The 21,786-nt window shown below is 44.0% G+C and overlaps 1 protein-coding gene across 4 annotated transcripts in view; it reads right to left on the reverse strand.

Moving 5' to 3' along the window:
• The window catches only part of LOC147637419 (protein GID8 homolog), a 59,471-nt gene that overhangs the window by 13,495 nt on the left and 24,190 nt on the right, over nt 1-21,786 (reverse strand). The window lies entirely within an intron of this gene.

Here is a 21,786-nt window from a genome sequence, read left to right on the forward strand (position 1 = left end):
GGTGTGTTCACATATCATTAATGATGGGCTAGACATGTTATTATTTTTGGGCATGGACAGGTGGACAAAAGGAGGTGCCTAGATGAAACTTGGACATCAAGCCAAGAAAAGCATAGAGTTGATATTTTTGGACCAAAACTTGGGAGTACAAGCCAAGGAAAGCATAAAGTGGATATTTTGGGCTCCTTCAACCACTTTTAGCCAAAAAGTAGAAAAGCACTTAAAAAATAGAGCTAGTCAACTCTATTAAAGCAGGTTTGGGTTGTTTTATCATCATGCGCATCCCTCCTGGAGTTTTTCTCTCTTCTCTCTGCTGGCCGACTTGCTCCAAAGATGCTACAAGGCTGGCCGACTTCCTCCATAGATGCTGACACGGCTGGCCGACTACAAACTCTCTCTCTCTCTTTTCTCTATTGCGTTGGCCGTACAGCACACAACCCTGTCTTCCCTCTGGCACAGGCCGTACAGAGGCTGTACAGCACCTCCTCTACTCTCTACGCTAGTTGTACGGATGATATAGCAGCTATACAGTGGTGTTGCAGCCGTATAGAAGGCAGTACAGGTTTCCACAGCAAAGGGGTATTTTTGGCTGTTTTTATGGACTATTTTTAGGACTGATTTGAGAGCTCTTCGGGGGCTGATTTGAGGCCCAATTTTGGGGCTGATTTGGCACAGAGTTCGGGGCAGCTTTTGGATCCGTACCGGGCTGATTTATGGATGGTTTATGAGCTGATTTTTTTTAAGGACTGTTTTGGGAAAGTTTTGGACAGTTCCTAGAGATGTTTGTATCTTGGCACTGGATAGAAATCTGGACAAGATCTGTGCTGATGCTTTGTGGAAAATCCAGTGATGTATGCACCCGCACCTTGGTATCTTGTAAAAGCTTGTGTGTGAATAAAGAAGTTCCTACGGGGGGCCGGAGTGTTGTGTTCCGTTTAAGCATTGTTTATGGTTATTTCCGCTGTATTTTCATATTTTTGTTGACATCTGAAGTGATTGTCCATTGCATCTGAGTTCCCGTCCGATGTCATTGGTATCAAAGCTTAGGCTTTCTAAGGCTTCCTTCTAACAATGAGAAAGAGAAAAGATCAGAAATGGGGACTACAGTGATCAACAGTTTGGCTATTGGACTTATGGAAGCAATCATGTGTCCATAGCATGAGTAGTAGAAAGCTTGGCATAAGGATTCATGGATTCACAGAATTTATCCTCGAAGTATGGAGTTGGTTTTACGTGCCCGTGTTCACCACTCGTTCCATATGGACTATTTTGGATTTTGAATCAAATTTTGTTCAAGAGAGTTATATGGAGCTATATCTCAAGGTATCTTATCTGTATACTGAGGAGATATTTATTTTGGCTCCATGACGAACCTGGCAAAGAAAAGCTAAGTATATTTTGAGTTTTACCAAGTTGATGCCTTGGATTGGTTGATTCTAGTCTAAGAGCTGTTTTGAAACCAACATGGCAGGTATTATGCGCTCGTATGGTTGGTCAAAGATACACAGGGCTATCCTGGGCAACAGTGAGCTAGTAGAGCTTCCCTGGCTTGTGTGAACATGTACTTGTTTTGGCAGTTCTGCGGAGAAGGATTTCTCACATCGAGCATGCCATGGCACATTCCTTTTGCATGTATGTGCATGAATCCCCGCCGCAAGGACTCCGGTGTGAGCCCACTGACATGTCAATAGGACTTTACATCTTTTGCATGTATGTGGATGGATCCCCAGGAAGAACTCTGGTGTGAACCCACTAACATGGCAAGAGAACATGCGTGGCTTCTGAGGCTTGACATGGTAACATAGATGGCTTGTGAGGCTTGACATGACAAAACATGTGTGGCTTCTGAGGCTTGACATGGTAACATCATACATGTATGGCTTGTGAGGCTTGACATGACAGAACATGTATAGCTTGTGAGGCTTGACATGGTAACATGAATGGCTTGTGAGGCTTGACATGACAGGACATGTGTGGCTTCTTAGCCTTGACATGACAGAACATGTGTGGCTTACGAGGCTTGACATGACCGAACTTGACATGACAAAACATGTGTGGCTTGGGAGGCTTGACATCACATGACATGTGTGGCTTCTGAGGCTTGACATGACGGAGGATATGTATGGCTTATGAAGCCTGACATGACAGTACATATATGACAGATATAGCCTGTCATGATGTGCTCTTCTTACAGTACATGTATGGTAGATACAACCTGACATGATGTGCTTTTCTTATAATACATGTATGGCAGACAGGACATGCGTGGCTTGTGAGGCTTGACATGACAGGACATGTGTGGCTTCTTAGCCTTGGCATGACAGAACATGTATGGCTTGCAAGGCTTGACATGACAGGACATGTGTGGCTTATGAAGCTTGACATGACCGAACATGTGTGACTTATGAGGCTTGATATGACGGAAAACATGTATGGCTTATGAAGCCTGACATGACAGAACATGTGTGGCTTATGGAGCCTGACATGACTGTACATGTATGACAGATATAGCCTGACATGATGTGCTCTTCTTACAGTACATGTATGATAGATACAACCTGACATGATGTGCTTTTCTTACAATACATGTATGGCAGACAGGACATGTGTGGCTTGTAAGGCTTGACATAACAAGACATGTGTGGCTTCTTAGCCTTGACATGACAGAACATGTGTGGCTTGTGAGGCTTGACATGACAGGACATGTGTGGCTTGTGAAGCTTTGACATGACCGAACATGTGTGACTTATGAGACTTGACATGACGGAAAACATGTATGGCTTATGAAGCCGGACATGACAAAATATGTGTGGCTTATGGAGCCTGACATGACAGTACATGTATGACAGATATAGCCTAACATGATGTGCTCTTCTTACAGTACATGTATGGTAGATACAACCTGACATGATGTGCTTTTCTTACAATACATGTATGGCAGTTGCAGCCTAACATGGTGTGATCTTTCTCAGGGCTAGCAACCCTAGTGCTCACTTCGTACTTATGTTTTGGGAAGAATTCAGCATCCCTGAACATTCAGAAAAGCGGCTTATGGATTTATGGATATTTGGGACATAGTTGACTCTTGTGCATGTGTCTGGTTATTATCAAAGTTATTGACTCAAGATATGGATACAATTTCTTGATACGGTTGGCTCTTGTGCCCGTATCTGACTTCGGATTGTGGATCTGGAATTATGGCTTTAATGCTGGACTTATGTAATACTACTGATGGGCAGTGGGTCTGCTATTTTTGAAGGATACCTCAGTGGTATCAGGTTTATACAGTTGCGGACAACTGCTTTATAAGACAGAGGGGACGTAACCATTTGGTCCCTCACCCGTCTCGACCAATGTTTTATGCACTAGGTGGAACCAAGGTGTGAACGGGGATTCTCTTGTTGGGTGTTGGACTCACACACTCACACACACAAACCTGCACATTAGGGTTAGGTGCAGGGTAGAATAGCTCACACACAGAAATGAGAGAGAGAGAGAGAGAGAGAGAGCCAAAAGTGTGGTATCCACAAAATGCAAGTCAACCCTTGCATGTGTGCCACATCCATATAATATAGAAGTACAAAATATTATATGTTAGAGTGTCCTTTTACACTTGATGTCCAAGGGAAAAAACCACATGGGAAAAAGTGCCCTTGGTTAAGCCCTGTTCACACATAGCACTACCATAAGTGAGCATATGCCTACAAATCCCCCCTGTAGTGGAAGTGTGAACTTGTACAAGGTAGCAGATCAGTCTCTGTATGAGAGTAAGCCCAAAGCTTTGCGGAAAGCTTCAAACTTTTCTCGAGATAAAGCCTTTGTGAATAGATCTGCAACATCATCCTGTGTAGGGCAATAAGATAAACTGATCTCCCCTGCATGTAGCCTCTCTCTGACATAGTGATAATGAATCTCTATGTGCTTGGTACGTGCATGAAATACTGGATTTCGTGCCACGGCCATAGCACTCTAGCTATCAGTGAGAATGGTGGTGGGTGTCTGCTGACACTCACGAAGATCAGCCAATAGTCTCCTCAACCATACACAATCTATTGTAGCTGTAAAGACTGCCCTGTACTCAGCCTCACAAGTAGATGTAGCAACAGTGGGTTGCTTTTTACTCAACCAAGATATGCATGAACTGCCAAGGAAAAAACAATTCCCACTGGTGGATTGCCTGGTATCATAATCACCAGCCCAATCTGAATCACAGTATGCATAAAGCTGCAAGCTGCCCCCCCTGGGATAGAACAAACCAAGATCCAGGGTACCCTTAAGATAACGAAAAATGCGTTTGACTGCTTGCCAATGCTTTGTGCCTGGGCTGTGCATGAATTTGCTCAACAAAGACACCCCAAAAGATATGTCTGGCCTCATGTTACACAAGTAAATGAGGCATCCCACTGCCTGGCTGTAAATGCCGGCCTCAAAAGGCTCTCCAATATCATGCATAGTAAGCCATACACCTGGTTCTACCGGAGTAGAAATGGGCTTACATTCATCCATGTGAAACCTTTTTAGCAAACTTTTTATGTAATTAGTTTGCTGCTGCATAACAATGCCATCATGTCAACCCTTCCATGTGTGCCACATCCATATAATATAGAAGTACAAAATATTATATGTTAAGAGTGTCCTTTCACACTTGATGTCCAAGGGGAAAAACCACATGGGAAAAAGTGCCCTTGGTTAAGCCCTGTTCACACATAGCACTACCATAAGTGAGCATATGCCTACAAATCCCCCCTGTAGAGTGGAAGTGTGAACCTGTACAAGGTAGCAGATCACTCTCTGTATGAGAGTAAGCCCAAAGCTTTGCGGAAAGCTTCAAACTTTTCTCGAGGTAAAGCCTTTGTGAATAGATCTGCAACATTATCCTGTGTAGGGCAATAAGATAAACTGCATGTAGCCTCTCTCTAACATAGTGATAATGAATCTCTATGTGCTTGGTACGTGCATGAAATACTGGAGTTCGTGCCACAGCCATAGCACTCTGGCTATCAGTGAGAATGGTGGTGGGTGTCTGCTGACACTCACGAAGATCAGCCAATAGTCTCCTCAACCATACACAATCTACTGTAGCTGTAAAGACTGCCCTGTACTCAGCCTCACAAGTAGATGTAGCAACAGTGGGTTGCTTTTTATTCAACCAAGATATGCATGAACTACCAAGAAAAAAACAATTCCCACTGGTGGATTGCCTGGTATCATAATCACCAGCCCAATCTGAATCACTGTATGCATAAAGCTGCAAGCTGCTCCCCCTGGGATAGAACAAACCAAGATCCAAGGTACCCTTAAGATAACGAAAAATGCGTTTGACTGCTTGCCAATGCTTTGTGCCTGGGTTGTGCATGAATTTGCTCAACAAAGACACTCCAAAAGATATGTCTGGCCTCGTGTTACACAAGTAAATGAGGCATCCCACTGCCTGGCTGTAAATGCCGGCCTCAAAAGGCTCTCCAATATCATGCATAGTAAGCCGTACACCTGGTTCTACCGGAGTAGAAATGGGCTTACATTCATCCATGTGAAACCTTTTTAGCAAACTTTTTATGTACTTAGTTTGCTGCATAACAATGCCATCATCTGTATGCCGAGATAGTAGTGTAAAGGCCCCAAATCTGACATATCAAATTCAGCTTTGAAATCTGAAATTTGTGCTTTGCTAGTACCTGTAATGAGCATGTCATCTACATACAAGATGACAATGAGAATATCGGCATCGGTTTTCTTCAATAAACAATGTGCTTTCAGCTGGACTATTCTCATAACCTTGGCTGGTTAGATGAGCATGTATCTTATCATACCAAGCTCTTGGAGCTTGCTTTAACCCATACAATGCTTTGTGTAACCTGCATACTTTTAGTTCCTCACCAGGAACTACAAAACCAATGGGCTGATTTACATATACTTCCTCCTGTAAATCCCCATTTAAGTATGCAGTTTTGATGTCCAATTGATGCACTTTCCATCCTTTATGTGCAGCCAATGCAATCACTGATCTTATTGTGGTCATTCTCGAAGTAGGAGCAAAAGTTTCTTCATAATCTATTCCCTTTTTCTGGGAGTAGCCTTTAGCCACAAGTCTTGCTTTGTACCTGTCAATAGTACCATCAGACTTACTTTTGACTTTGTACACCCACTTTGTTCCAATGACATGCTTGCCTTTAGGCAATTCCACAAGATCCCATGTATTGTTCTTCATGATAGAAGAAATTTCAGCTTGCATAGCTTGCAACCAATGCTCATTCTCATGTGCTTCTTCGTAAGAAGAAGGCTCTTCTCAATCAAAGAGACCACCCATTGCTAATGTAGACTCCCCAGGATGTATATTCAAAGCATGGCTGGAACTAGCCCTTGTTCTACCTGTGAAGTGGAGCTGCAAGTTTGCTTTCTTGCAAAGTTTTCAGCAACCATCTTGGCACTGACTTGGCTGCGTCTATGGCTGTTTGCTCTTCCCTGACAAGATCTTCCACTTCTTCCATTGAAGGGGGCTGAATGGCTGGCTGTTCCACATGTTCTACATGAGGATTTTCTTGTGTAGGGGCTGGCTAATCTGAATCCCCCCTAATTGCAATGGGTAAAAGTCCATCAAACATGTCCTGTATGCTTGTATCATTGCTTTTATACAAGCTGTACATGGGCTGTTCTGAATTTTCAGCAAATACCACATCTCTACTGACAAAAATCCTTCGTGTAGTTGGATTATAAAGACGGTATCCTTTGCTCTCATTGCTGTAGCCCACAAAAATGCATTTAATTGCTTTGTCATCTAGCTTTGTTCGGAGTTGTTCTGGCACATGTGCATATGCCAAACACCCAAATGTACGCATATAATCCATTGTTGGCTTTCGGCTATACCAAGCCTCAAATGGTGTTATGGTTTTCAAAGCTTTTGTTGGACACCTGTTCAACACATGAGCTGCACACATTATAGCTTCCATCCAAAATTTGTGAGGCAACTTTTGTGCTTTCACCATGCATCTTGCCATCTCCATGAGAGATCTATTTTTCCTTTCAGCTACACCATTTTGCTGCAGTGTATAAGACACAGTATATTGGTGTTTGATGCCCTTTTGAAGCATATAATCCATGAATGCATTTGACATGTATTCTCCACCTCTATCTGAGCGGAGTGTTTGGACTTTACATCCACACATATTTTCAGCCATTGCTACAAAGTGTCGAAAGCATGTAAACACATCTGCTTTCGCTTTCAAGGGGTAAGCCCAAGCAAACCTGGAGTAGTCATCAATGAATGTGACAAAGTAAAGATGCCTCCCTATGGATGGTGTCCGCATTGGACCACATACATCACTATGTATGAGCTGTAATTTACTTTCAGCTCTAACAGCTCCATCTTTGGGGAATGGTTTTCTTTGCATCTTTCCCAAAATACACCCCTCACATACATGTCTTGGTGGAGACTCAAGAGGCGGCATATTATCAACCATATGATGCTTCTACAAAAGCATCAAACTCTGAAAATTTACATGCCCAAAACGAGCATGCCATAGCTCTGCATCATGCATAGCAGGAGTGTGGGCAGCCACTGTATTTGCATCATAAGTGCGCTTGTCATAGCTGTCCAGCTTATACAAGCCTTTGTATCATGTTCCAGAAGTGGCTATTTCATAACCCTTTAATGGATCTTTTACCAAACACTTCCCGTCTTCAAATTCAACCTTTAAACCTTGGTCGTTTACGGCTGAGACGGAGAGCAGATTTTTCTTTATCCCTGGAACATACAATACATTTTTCATACATATATTGGCACCATTGGCTGCAATAAGTATGACATTACCAATTCCCTTTATTGGATATGTGGTATGATCTGCACATGATACAGTGCGGCCATTTGAAGCATAAACCAAGTGCTGAAATACATCTTTGCATGAAGTGATGTGGCTCGAAGCACCACTATCAAAATACCATGATGCATTCTGTCTGTCAGATGCAATGCAAGACATATCAGTGTCTGAAGCACTTGGTGTGTCACTAGTGCATGTGACCAAAAAAGTGTACTCTTCCTCGATTACATTAGCTGATTGCTGTGCTTTGTCATCAGAAGAGTCTGCTACTGCATTGCCTGCTTCTTTCCTTTTCTCTTTTGCAATCCGCTTCCTACATTCACTGATGTAGTGTCCAGGCTTATGGCATTAGTGACATTTGCCCTTCTTTTTGGGCTTGTTTGCATCCCCTTTGTCAGACTTTTCACCACCAGAAAAGGGCTGTCCATGACCAGCCTTGCTAGACTGTTGTCCCCCATGCCTACTTTACCCTTATCCTTGGCTGTAAATGCCTTGTCTCCACCACGGTTGCTCGATAAGTTTGCTCTTGTTTGCTCTTCCTGCAAGAGTAAACCCACGAGCTCTTCAGAAGTGACGGGATCAGCACCTCCTCTCATTGAGAGGTTGAGAGAGGTGTGAAAGCCCAAGTAGGAAGGCGGTAAAGAATGAAGAGTGTTGGTGACCATCTATCTGTCTGGGATAACCTCATCAATGTTAAGCAATTGTTCCTGCAAATCTTTCACTTTGGTGAGATGATCTGCCATGGAGTCACCCTCATCCATAGAAAGAAGATCCAATTGCCTCTTCAAGTAGGCAACTCTTGCCTCGTTGCGTATATGATACATTGCTTCCAATGTGTCCCATGCAAGCTTCGATGTCTTGCAAGAACGAATGTGCAGAATAATAGTCCTTTTCACTGAAAGGGCTATCAATGACATGGCCTGTGCATCTCTAGAGTCCCATCTCTTCTGCTCGTGTGGGAGCAGGTTCTACATCAGGAGCTCTTTGAGCACCTCCCCTTTGAGGCGAGGCTGGTTGAATGGTAAGTGGACGTGTGTCATCACCACACACGATGCCCCAAAGCCCTTTGGCTACCAGCAAATTACGGATCATGAAACTCCAGAGGGAGTAGTTAGATCCATCCAGCTTGTCCTCCTGGGTGAGCACACCAAATACATCTGTAGCATTCTGTGCCATGTTAACAAAATATACCTGCAAGCAAACCAAGCACCAATGTGCACTGCTAGGCAACCAAATGTCATGTGCAAATGTATGCCTGCAAATCAAAGCAAGTGTAAACCTGCACCAAATTGTCCAATTACACACAATGTGTATACATACGCGACAAATCGCAGCTGTAATGCCCAATTACATGCTCCAATCTGAAAATCCCCAATTTTTATGCACTCCAATTGCTTCAATGTGCATCAAATTGGCCAATTTTCACAAAAGCCCCAAATTTCTGCAAATGAAAGAGGTTCAATTTGCTGATTTTGACCTCAATTTTGAAAACCCCCAAATTGCAAGCAAAGCAACATGCCCATTTTTTTTCAATTTGTCCTAAAATTGAGAAATCTCCCAAATTGCACGAATCCTGTACCACCTGCAAGCTTTCAAATTTTCCTGGCAAACCCCCAAAATTTGTCGAATCTAAAGCGAAGTGCCTGCAAAGCTTATTTTGTTTACTTTGTTTAATTTATCTGTTTGCTGAAACAAAGGTACCTGCACGTGTGGGCAGTACTGGCAGCCAGATGGAGGCATGCAGAGTGTCGAGGAGCTGCAGTGTCGAGATGGGTAGGCTGAGGTGCGCCGACGAGCTGCCTGAGGCGGAGAGCAAGCGCTAGTAGCTACAGTAGGACCCGGCGGCTTGCGGTCGTGCACGGCGCTGGAGAGTGTCGACAGGTGTCACGCGCTCAGGTCGGAGCTGTCGACAGGTGACGGGCGCTCAGGTCGGAGAGTGCGAACAGCAGACGGAGGCGTCGCTGGAGTCGGGCAGGACCCGCCGGCGGCCTTGGACCAGCACGGAGGGCGCAGGGGGGGCCTAGAAAGGGCTGGCCGTGAGCGGAGGTCGGAGCCGGACGTGCCGGCTGGAATGGAGCAGGACGGCGCTGTGTGCGGAGGTCGGAGCAGCGGACGGCGCGAAGGACGTCGCCCGACACGGAACAGCGAGTGGCCGGAACGGAGTCACGACGGCGCGAAGGACGTCGCCTGTTTTGGAACGGCGAGGGCGGGTGGTCGGGACGGCGCGTCTGTGGGCGGCCGGATAGGAGCACCGCCGGATGGACGGAGCGGGTGCTGGGCGGAGGCAGAGGATTTGGGTGGAGTATCACCGCCGGCTGGAGAGGCGGTGCCGCCCGCGAGGCTGGGCGGCGGTGGTGGGCTCCCCACTAGTGCCGCCCGTTTCTGGTGGCCGAACGGTGGAGCAGTGACGGAAACATCGGATGGAATCCACGGACGGACGGCGACGGAATTTCGCAGGCTTTCTTCCAGCAGCAGAATTTCAAGGCCAGCTCCCAGCTCCCAGCTCTTATACCAATTGTTGGGTGTTGGACTCACACACACACACACACACACAAACCTGCACATTAGGGTTAGGTGCAGGGTAGAATAGCTCACACACAGAAATATGAGAGAGAGAGAGAGAGAGAGAGAGAGAGAGAGAGAGAGAGAGAGAGAGCCAAAAGTGTGGTATCCACAAAATGCAAGTCAACCCTTGCATGTGTGCCACATCCATATAGTATAGAAGTACAAAATATTATATGTTAGAGTGTCTTTTTGCAGTAGGAGGAGGAGGAGAAGGAGGAGCAGGATGTGGAAGAGGTATAAGATCACTAACATCGACCGGGAATGGATCATCCAGAAAGTCGAAAGATGCATAAGGTGGAGAGGAGTCAATACCAAACTGTTAGCAGTCATCTCTTGTCTGTACATTACACACTAGGGCCTCTGTTGTGGGTGTGCCCTCCAGTTAGGTGTGTCTCCATTTTCCCCCTGTTTTCCCAATTTTGCTGGATGTGGGAGGACTTTTTTTTGCTATCGGTTGTTGTCTTCTGCTGGCCGACTGGAGATTTGCTACCCGATCTACTTTCAAGACTGGCCAACTGATGCTTTTTGGTCGTGAGCATATGGGGCTACTGTCTGCCTGTTTTGGGCTGGCTGACCAGCAGCCTAGGGCCATATATATTGGCCCTGTCCCCCACACTCCATTGTATCAATGTAACGGATCTTCTATATAGTAGAGTTCATACAGCTTCTCTCTCTCTCAACGATTCCAACCTCAATGAGGTGGAGAACAAACTACACCGGCACATCATGGCTCTCGAAGCACGGGTCACGAACCTCGAACAAGAGAACACGGCACTCAAGGAGGAGGTGAGTGCATTGAAAGTGGAAATGGTAGCCATCAAGAATAATGAGAAGGAAGAAGGGGAGATCAATGACAACACTCTCACGGCCATCAAAGAAGAGATCTCCAAGGAGATCACAAAGGACATGGAGGGAAAGCTCGAAGCCAAGCAGTCAGGATGGGTTGAGGTGGTGAAGAAGAACATCCGTAAAGAAGTGAGGGAGGAGACTCAAAGGGAAGAACACCAAATCATTCACACCACCATTGAGGAGGAGAAGATGAGGCATGCCCGCCGCCTCAACATTCGAGTCACAGGTATAGCCGAGACACCCGACTCCACTCCCGAGAAAGATGGACAGCTTCTATGCATGAAGCTCGGCTACAAGGAAGAGCACCCTCTCCCCTTCACCAAAGCATGGAGAGCCGGGAAAGACTCAACACGCAAGCGAGCCCTCATCCTACAGTTTGCAGGAGAGACAGAGAGGGTCACCTTCATGAAGAAGAGGGTCATACTACGGGGTTTAGAGGGAGCTCCTATTTTCTTGGATGATGATCTCACGAGGATGCAGCTTGAGCATAGGAGAACTTGCATGCCACGAGTCTTACACGCGAGGAGAGAAGGCAAGAAGGCCTTCTATCGAGATGGTCGGATCATCATTGATGACCGGCCCATGGATTAGTGGTTTGGGGCCTTGGGACACAGACCAGGCCACTGACAGAGATACACATGGCAGTATGGAACTGAGATACACATGGCAGTATGGAACTGTAACGGTTCACTATGGGTGCAGCCTGGACGACTGGAGCATGTTATGGTGGGGAGAGACATCATACTTCGGACAGAGACACATCAGAGCCCGGAGAGAGGGCTACCTCGAGTAGAGGGATTCCAGTGGGAGTCAGCATACAAGAGGACCACACGCCAGGGTACCTCGAGAGGGTCGGGGGAAGTAGCAGTTCTATTCAGACGGGAGCTACAGGGGAGACTGAGAGTGGTAGCACAGGATCCAGAGACCAGATACATGTGGATCAGCTTAGAACTCTCACAGGACAGGGTTATATACATAGCTCTATGTTACTTTTCTCCATCACGATCCTCCTATGTCATTACAGAGGACATGCCACAGGAGGAGGAGACAGGAGCCTCGCCATACACTTGTATGTCAGAGGAGATTATGCATTATTCTACACTAGGGGAAGTATTTCTTACGGGCGACTTCAATGCCCACACACAAAGCAGACAGTGTGAGGTGTATGACTATGATGACATGGAGATCCTCCACCCTGTGGATCCAGAGGAGATAGGGGCTAGTCGGGCATCAGAGGACACTGGACCAGACAGAGGACATTATGGGGACCACTTACTAGAGTTGGGAGCCAGGCATCATCTCGTTATAACGGGATGCTACAGTGGCCGGGATCAGGAGGGCTGACATGCTTCCCACATGGGGGTCATACACGGACCGGAGGCACGGTGGTAGACTACATTATGGGGTCTTTGGAGGCATCACAGCTTGTCACCTCATTCTCCATTCCACCTCGTCCTATTGGGGCAGATCATACATACTTGGCATTTTCACTAGCCAGATCACCAGTATCACCAGTCCCCCACAACTTCACACATGACATGGCAGACATATACACTGGCAGAGTAGAGGATGGGCTCCTACTCATGGATCCCCTGGCACCTATGGATACCATTACAGCCCAGCTGGCATCACTCCTACACACGGCTGCATTATAGAGCTTCCCACATCGTGTACACTCAGGAGAGCCTGCGAGATCTGAGACTATGCCCCAGAACAGATGGTATGATGACGAGTGCAGAGCCCTATACTCACGGCTCCGCATACAGAGAGCCTTGGGAGCCATCACAGAGCACGAGTTGAGGAGAGAGATGAGGAGACTTACTCGCCGCAAAAGGCGGGCCTTCGCAGAGATACAGGAGCTAGAGATCTTTCATTTCTTCATGAGTAGAGATAGCCCTGTCTCATATGGCGGCACTTCAGAGAGCCCCGGACACCGACACCTAATGCAAACCCACAGACATGGCACACATATGCAGAGAGCCTATACCACGCTCCACAGCAGCCACCTATACCTCAGCCACCACAGGAGCCTCGACCTACCACAGCTAGCTTCTTTACCCACTCGATGGTACATGAAGCTATCCGTCGCCTATAGCATGGACGGACCGCTGACCATACGGGCCTGCAGGGTGAGCATCTCATATATGCAGTAGATTCTTTGGCTCCTTGTCTTGCACACCTGTTTAACAGGGCACTAGCAGAGGGTTTGCCTACGGAGTGGATGATGCACACCATTGTGCCGATTCACAAAACATGGGATGTGCTCGATCCGAGCAACTATAGGACGGTTATGGTTGGCCACGTGCTGGCCAAACTCTATGGTGCAGTGTTGGAGCAAGGGCTTAGCTTATATGCTGAGCGAGCAGGTTTATGCTCATCAGGGCAGGCAGGCTTCAGGAGAGCTTTCTCTACCACTGACCATGTATTCACTTTGAGATGTATGATTGATCAGGCCAGAGTGAGGAAGAGAAAGCTCTATTGCTGCTTTGTGGATTTCCGCAAGGCATTTGACACAGTACCACGAGAGAGGCTCTTTCAGCGCTTGCAGTCTCTTGGCATACCAGCAGATATGACATGGGGCATCTATGCATTATATGAGCAGGTTTTTGGGCGAGTCAGATGTCCAGGAGGTATGTCCGAGACTATTGCTAGCACCATTGGTGTGAAGCAAGGATGCCCACTTTCCCCCACACTATTTGGGTTATACATTGATGAGGTGGCTGACTTCATTACACGGGGAGGCGGAGATGGGTTGATTTAGCAGGTACCTCAGTACATATTATGCTTTATGCTGATGATATTGTATTAGTGTCTGAGTCTCTAGGTGGTCTATAGCAGCATCTACATGCACTCGATGATTTCTGCACACAGAGGGGTCGTACTGTGAACCTTGGAAAAACCAAGGTTATGGTCTTTCATACATCAAGACAAGGCAGGAGTCAGCTGACATTCACTCTCGCAGGATGCCAAGTGGAGGTGGTGACATCATACGTGTACCTAGGGGTTACCTTCTCTGCAGCAGCCACCCGCTTCACCATGGGTTCAGCAACCAGAGCTAGATTGACACGGGGATATGCAGCATTGGCTATGCTAGAGAGACAGTGCCACCAGGCGCATTTTCAGGAGCCTCAGACGAAGGGGTGGCTATTTGACACATTAGTCACACCGGCATTGATGTATGGAGCAGCGGTATGGGCGCCAGGCCTTGCTACCCATTGGTGGACACAGATAGAGAGACCACAAGCCCTCATGATGACACGCATGATACGCAGCAAACCGTCAGTACCTCATGACATTATCCGAGCAGAGTTTGCTGCGCCCCCTATGATGGTAGAGGCCATATTCCAAACTATATGCCTGCTAGACAGATTCAGAGAGATGCCACAGGACAGATTGTCATACAGAGCTTTTGAAGCATCTAGACAGCTGGCTGAGGCAGGAGACAGAGGATCATGGTACGCACAAGTCACACATTGGTTCTCACAGCATGGCCTAGACATGGATCATCTACCACCATTCCAGTATGACAGGGATGCACCACATATCCGTCTCTCTCATAGTGAGAGGAACAGAGTATTGAGACAGGATCTATGGCAGCTCTATACACAAGAGACATGGATATCGCCTACACAGCCTCTTCCACCGAAGATGCTATACTACAAAGATCACTTCATGAGTATCACTGATGATGGATTTATAGAGAGACCTAGATACATGGAGGGCTTTTTACCACACGACTCCCGAGTGGCTATTGGTCAGCTTAGAGTTTCATCACACTGATTGGAGATTGAGACTGGCAGAGCAGCACGGATCCCCCGAGAGGAGAGGGTATGCAGATTGTGCAGAGATGAGATGGAGAGTGAGGAGCATTATGTATGCAGATGCAGAGCATATACAGCCATCAGAGAGAGATATCCCATTTTATTCAGAGAGCTACTTTCCCGACGCCAGATCTTTGAGGCAGCAGACCAGCGCATACTGGGGAGATTCATTCTAGACATACAGCGCCACAGAGAGACATCATTACAGGCTCAGACAGCTCCAGAGGGGGAACGACAGACACAGATTACTACATTTTTTCAGAGATCCATCCCACTCCCAGCCCCTACACGGCAGGGAATTACTCTCCAGAGAGCAGAGACACTCAGAGCCCGCAGGAGACAGAGGACACCAGGCTTTCGGACACCACGCCTATACCAGAGAGAGATGACAGAGATCAGAGCTCAGTTTCACAGAGAGGGTGCGGAGCGACTGGCTCGCTTCAGAGCACACCCAGGCATGTTCTTCAGGGAGCTGTGGACACCCCCTTCATTGATGTATACCATTTTATACCCCCAGTATGGTACAGGATGGAGCTAGCTAGGTTGCATATCATGATTGTATACTCCATGCATATAGCTTTGCATTCTCCTAGTAGTAGAGCTCCATCCCCTTCACCACTCATTGTACTTATTGTACTTATTGCACACCCAGATTCAGCTTTTTAGTTCAGTACTTTTTCATTTTGTTGGGATGACAGAGGATACTTGCTGGATGTGGGAGGACTGTTTTTTGCTGTCGGTTGTTGTCTTTTGCTGGCTGACTGGAGATTTGCTACCCGACCTACTTTTAGGACTGGCCGACTAAGTTTTCTCTTGGCCGATTGATATTTTCTGGTCATGAGCATATGGGGCTGTTGTCGGTTTGTTTTAGGCTGGCCGACCAGCAACCTAGGGCCATATATATTGGCCTTGCCCCCCCACACTCCATTGTATCATTGTATCATTGTATCGGATCTTGTATATAGTAGAGTTCATACAGCACATAAACTTATCCACCCGACCACCCCCGAGCCCAAGGGATGCACACATGAATTACAATGAAGTACCTCATACCTTAACCTTGATGTCCCATACCACCAAAAGGTATGACTCCAATCCAACAGCACTCAGCTCTAGTATGAAATGACAAGACAGTAGATACGATCCTCTACATAAGAGAACATCCCTGGAGTGTGCCCCATACCCCTATTATATAGGAGGTCCTCAAGTGACTCTTGACTCTCCATTTCCCATGTGTGACCCTTGGATGCCTCACCCTAACCTCAACCCTTAAGGTTAGCCCTAACCCATGCTCCACTAGAGCTTGTTCCCATGCTCCCATGCTCACAAGCCTAATGTGGGTTAGCCTCCTAGTATATACACATATAATATGCACATAACATCCCCTCTCTCAAAACATTACACTCTTGCAATGAAAAGAAGGAAATCTACGCTGAACATTCTCAACCGACTCCCAAGTCGAATCCTCTATTTTCTTATATTTTCACTTAATTTTAACCTTAGGGATTAGTCGACTACGAAGTTTTCTTTCCGTGAATTCAAGACTCTCATGCTCATCCAAAGTTTTGTTGTATATCAAAATATCATCTAAGAAAACTACCACACATTTTTCTAGCAGATCTCGAAATATATCATTCATAATTTGTTGGAAAGTTGATAGTGCATTAATGAGACCAAAGGGTAACACTAAAAATTCGTAATGGCCATATCTTATCCTAAAAGAAGTTTTAGGCACATCTTTCTTTGCTATACAGATCTAATGATAACTGGTTTGCAAGTCAAGCTTTGTAAAATACTTAGCTCCATGCAACCTATCAATCAGATCATCTGATCTAAGCAACGGGTATCTATTTTTAATTGTAACCTAGTTAAGACGTTTGTAATCAATACACATCCCCCAAGTACCTTAATCCTTTTTCTTAACTAGGAGAACTGGTACACCCCAAGGAGACTTACTTGGTCTAATTTGACCCATCCTCCAATATTCAGCTAGTTGTTTGGCTACCTCATCCTCCTCAGATTGGCTAAGCCGATACGGAGGAATACTAACAGGTTCCACCCCTGGTACTAGCTCTATTTTAAGGTCCACCTCTCGTTTAGGAGGTAACTCATCTCAGGAAATATATCCTGAAATTCGCTTTTAATGGAACTTAACACTTTACTTTCCCAAACATCTAAAGAAACAGTGCTTACATCAAAATGAACACATGAAGAAACTCGATCCATAACCAACTAGAAAAGTTCATAGTTAAACATATCTTCCATTAATTCCAGCTCATTGATAAAAGTTTCCTTGGGTACAACAATGTTTCTTTTAAGAGTTACATTGTGATGAAAAGACATCAAATGTTTAACCCAATCAATAGAAAATTCTATTTTTGCTATGAAACCATTTCTTTCCCAAAATTATATCTACATGACCTAAGCTCATGACATGGAAATCAAGCCTATCTAAGTATAATTGAATATCTAACGGTAGTTTTAACACCTTCTTGTCCCTTGTCCTCAAGCCATCCAGACCTTGTACATATGATCATTCTGCATGGTTTTTAGCTTCATCCTCTGTATCACAATATTGTCAATAAAATTGCGAGTACTACCAAGACCAAACAAAATATGAACCTGAAGTCCTTTCACTGATCCATAAACACGAAATAATTCGTTTGAACCATAAACGTCTTTAGTGAAAGTACAATCTAAACATTGAATTCCTTCAAGATGCGTAATATCAACTTCAGAGAATTTACCTTGAAGTTCTGTAATGTGTACAGATTTCTACAGTATAAACTTTTTCGGTGTTACCTTTTGACCAGGCACCGAAGTTATTGTAGCTCCATTCAAAGGACAAAATTTCTTTGTATGGCCTTTCTCCTTGCATTTAAAGAATTTCCTTACAAACTTTGGTTTTTTACTGGCGTTGTCACCATTTTTGGATTTTGGTGTGAAAATTTTCTTTTCTGTCCACTGTTTGAATAAGTGAACGTGGATTTCTTTTCACTTGACACTGATTTTGATGAATTGGCGCCAACCATTGTCTCGTGAAAAACCTGAGCAACCTGAATAGCATTCTCAGCCGTTTTAACTTTGCACTTCTTCACCTCGTATTGATAATCACGAGATAAACCATTAATGAAAATACCACACAAGGTATGATCATCAGACTTAGCTTTGACACCCAACTATCTAAACTTTTACACATAGTTATCAAAAGACTGATTAATCGTGCTATTTTTAACTAGCTTGACAATAACTTCGAATTTATCCTCGGGTTGGACAAACTCCTTCTTGAATGTATCTTCAAATCCTTGCCAAGTAGTGGGAATAGAATCTTCTTTAAGATCATTCCACCAAGTCAAAGCTTTCCCCTTTAACAATCCATGTGCCATCTGCAGTTTCTGCGCATCAGCGAAAAGGGTGAAAAGCAAAGTGTGTAGTCCACCTGTTAAGCGAGGTATCCACACATTCTTGTGTCTTCTCCTTCTTCTCTCCGCCATACACCTTTGGTGCAAAAGACCGAGCAACTGCTTTGGTAGGAGTAGATGAAGTGGCTAGAAGAGCATTCTGCAGAGTTAAGATCTGCACCTTACGTGATTCCATCTCATCATGGTACTTTGCTATTGTAGCCTCGAGACGTTGTGTCACCTCCAAAAATTCGCTCTCTTTGCTACCGCCTCCTCTTCTTCTTCATGGAATTTGAGATCTTTCCTTCCAGAATTGGGATGATCACTCATGTCATCGACATTGTCATTGACCGAGAAGTCAATATGGACCATGGTAGATAATTTCTCTATGAATCTGGATTATACTTTTCTTTACCCTTCACCAAAAGTTCCAGCAAATTAATTCACTAGAATCAACTGCACATAAGAAAAATGCTTCAATTAGCATTTGATCGCTAAATATTAGTCAAAAAATCATGAAAACACCGTCTAGAATCAATCCAAACGGATAAATTATTAATATAAGGCATACTCACATTAATAATATGCAAATAACTCGCATTTATCTAGTGAGTACATAAAAACATACTAGAATATCAAATAACTCTCGAAAATAAAAATTCTCAAGAAAAAAAATGACCATGAGTTTTTTCTAATTTTCTAAGACCTCAAAATATGCTAATTTTGAATTCCACCAAACCTATCTTATGACATTCAAAACCTATATTTTTTTAAAAAAAAATTAGCAATTAGATTTACTAAAATACCATTTATATTTCTAAAATATCAATTTCTAGGATTTTTAAAAATAATTTCTAGAATATTTCTAATTTCTCCTGAGAATCCCATCGTTCTCGAAATTTCCAATTCCACCCGATAATTCTCAAATTCAATAAAAATTTATAATTTTACTGAATTTTCTAATTTTCTGCACGAAAAATAGATTTTTTAAGGAATTTGAATGGTCATGAGCGTCCGAATAGACACACAACATGCCAATCACCAATCCCAGATTTTCTAGAAATTTAAAATAACCTTTATCTAATTTTCACTTATTTTCAGGAATTTTTTAAAATTTTTAATTTACTCCGAACGCATTAGGATACGAACACTCTAAAAATTTCAGAATCCCAATAGTCTTCTCGAAACAAGGAAAGCCAACAGTTTCGAGAAAATGAAAAGATTTTAAAAAAAAATCAAAATGTGAAAGATCAAAAGTTTTTGAAATCCGAAAGGTTAAAAAGTTTCCCAGAATTCGAAAGGGTTTCCCGGAAATTGAAAAGCCAAAGGGCTCCAAGAAAGAATTTTCAAAAAAAAAATTCAGAGAAGAAAAAAAAAATCAAATCTCTTTTCTTCTTGCTTTTTTGAAAAGCTTACAAAGTTTTTTTTTTTAATAAAAAAATTATTTTTTAACATTTAAAAAAATCTTTAAATTAAAGCTTTATTAAAGATTTTTTTTAAGCTTGAAATTAATGAATTTGGAGGGGAGGACTGTGCGTCCATCCACCTGCAACGACCTCCCCCAGACGGCCCCCGCGCGGACGCGCGTAAACATGAGAGAGAGAGGAGGAAAGCTTCTCTCTCCTCCCCTTCTTCTCCATTCCTACTTTCTCTCTCCACCCCCTCCTTCTCTTTTAACAAAGAGGAGGTTGATTAAAATTTTAATTAAACCTCCTTAATCATAATTACAACTTAATTATGATTAATGTTTAATCAAACTGTACCTTCTAAGAGGCATTCACACACGTAGAAGAGAGAAATAGAAGGTAATTCCGGATTTTGAGGAAAGAAAAGAATTTTACGCGTACGGGAGAGAACCCAATACATGAATTGGTTGCCCCACACTGCATTTCAGCAGAAACTTGGCAAAAAATTGATAGCATCTCCGCGGAAAACCCGCTAAAATACATTTCAAAAAATTTACCATAAAAATGCTCTAAAAATTTTTAAATAATTAAAAAAAATTATAAAAATTCAAGAAATTCATTCCATCAAGAATATCCGCAATAAAATGTGTGGTATTTTGGTAGAAATTCCATAAATGCTTATTTTAAACCAAGAAAAATTGAGAAAAATAACATTAAACTCACGGAATTCTCCCACATCGTCAATTCATCCATTGGAAGAAAAAACACGCGTTTCAACCGCCATATCGACGATCCACGTGCGTAATCACCAAAACAAACCAACAAAATAACATTTTTATTTAGAAAATATTAAAATTATGCTAAAAATTAGAATAAGAAAGAAAAACAACAACAATTAACTAGAGATTGCTTTGATACTACTGTTCAAACCCTAAGATCTCTCTAGATAATCATCATGCATAAACATGCATAAACTAGACAAAAACTCATCCACGCAACCACCCCCGAGCCCATGGAATGCACACATGAATTACAATGAAGTACCTCATACCTTAACCTTGAAGTCCCATACCACCAAGAGGTATGACTCCAATCTAGCAACACTCAGCTCTAGTATGAAATGACAAGAGAGTAGATACAATCCTCTACACAAGAGAACATCCCTTGAGTGTACCCCATGTCCCTATTATATAAGAGGGTACTCAAGTGACTCTTGACTCTTCATTTCCCAGGTGTGACCCTTGGATGCCTGGCCCTAACCTCAATTCATAAGGTTAGCCCTAACCCATGCTCCACTAGAGCTTGTTCCCATGCTCACAAGCCTAATGTGGGTTAGCCTCCTAGTATATGTACATATAATGTGCACATAACAGCTATGTACTCCACATGACTGCTAGTGAGGACAAGATCATCCACATAAAGAATAATCAAAAGAGATACAAGTTTGGATCTCCAACTGATCTCTGAAAACCCTGTTTCTAAAAGAAAGCATCAATTTTTTGGTTCCAAGCCTCGGAAGCCTGTTTCAAACCATACAAGGCCTTCCGCAAACCTGTAATCCATACCTTTTGAGCCTAGAACCTCAAAGCCTGCAGGTTGCTCAACATACACCTCCTCTTACAAGTCGTCATTCAAGAATGCAGATTTAACATCCATTTGATACACCAGCCACTCTACTAATGAGAGACAAGAACAAGAATTGTCCGAATCGTGGTCATCCTAGCTGTCACTGCAAAAGTGTCCTCATAGTCGATGCCTGGCCGTTGAGCATAGCCCTTAGCCACAAGTCTAGCCTTGTGCTTGTTCACGGACCCATCAGACTTATACTTGGTTTGTAGACCCACTTGACACCAATGACTGACCGTTTCGACGGCCTCGGAACCAACTCCCAAGACCCATTCTTCTCTAATGGAGCATGGATTAGGGCTAA

This window comes from Cibotium barometz, chromosome 6 (assembly GCF_041138505.1).
Source record: "Cibotium barometz isolate CiBa-2024 chromosome 6, ASM4113850v1, whole genome shotgun sequence".
NCBI lineage: Eukaryota > Viridiplantae > Streptophyta > Polypodiopsida > Cyatheales > Cibotiaceae > Cibotium > Cibotium barometz.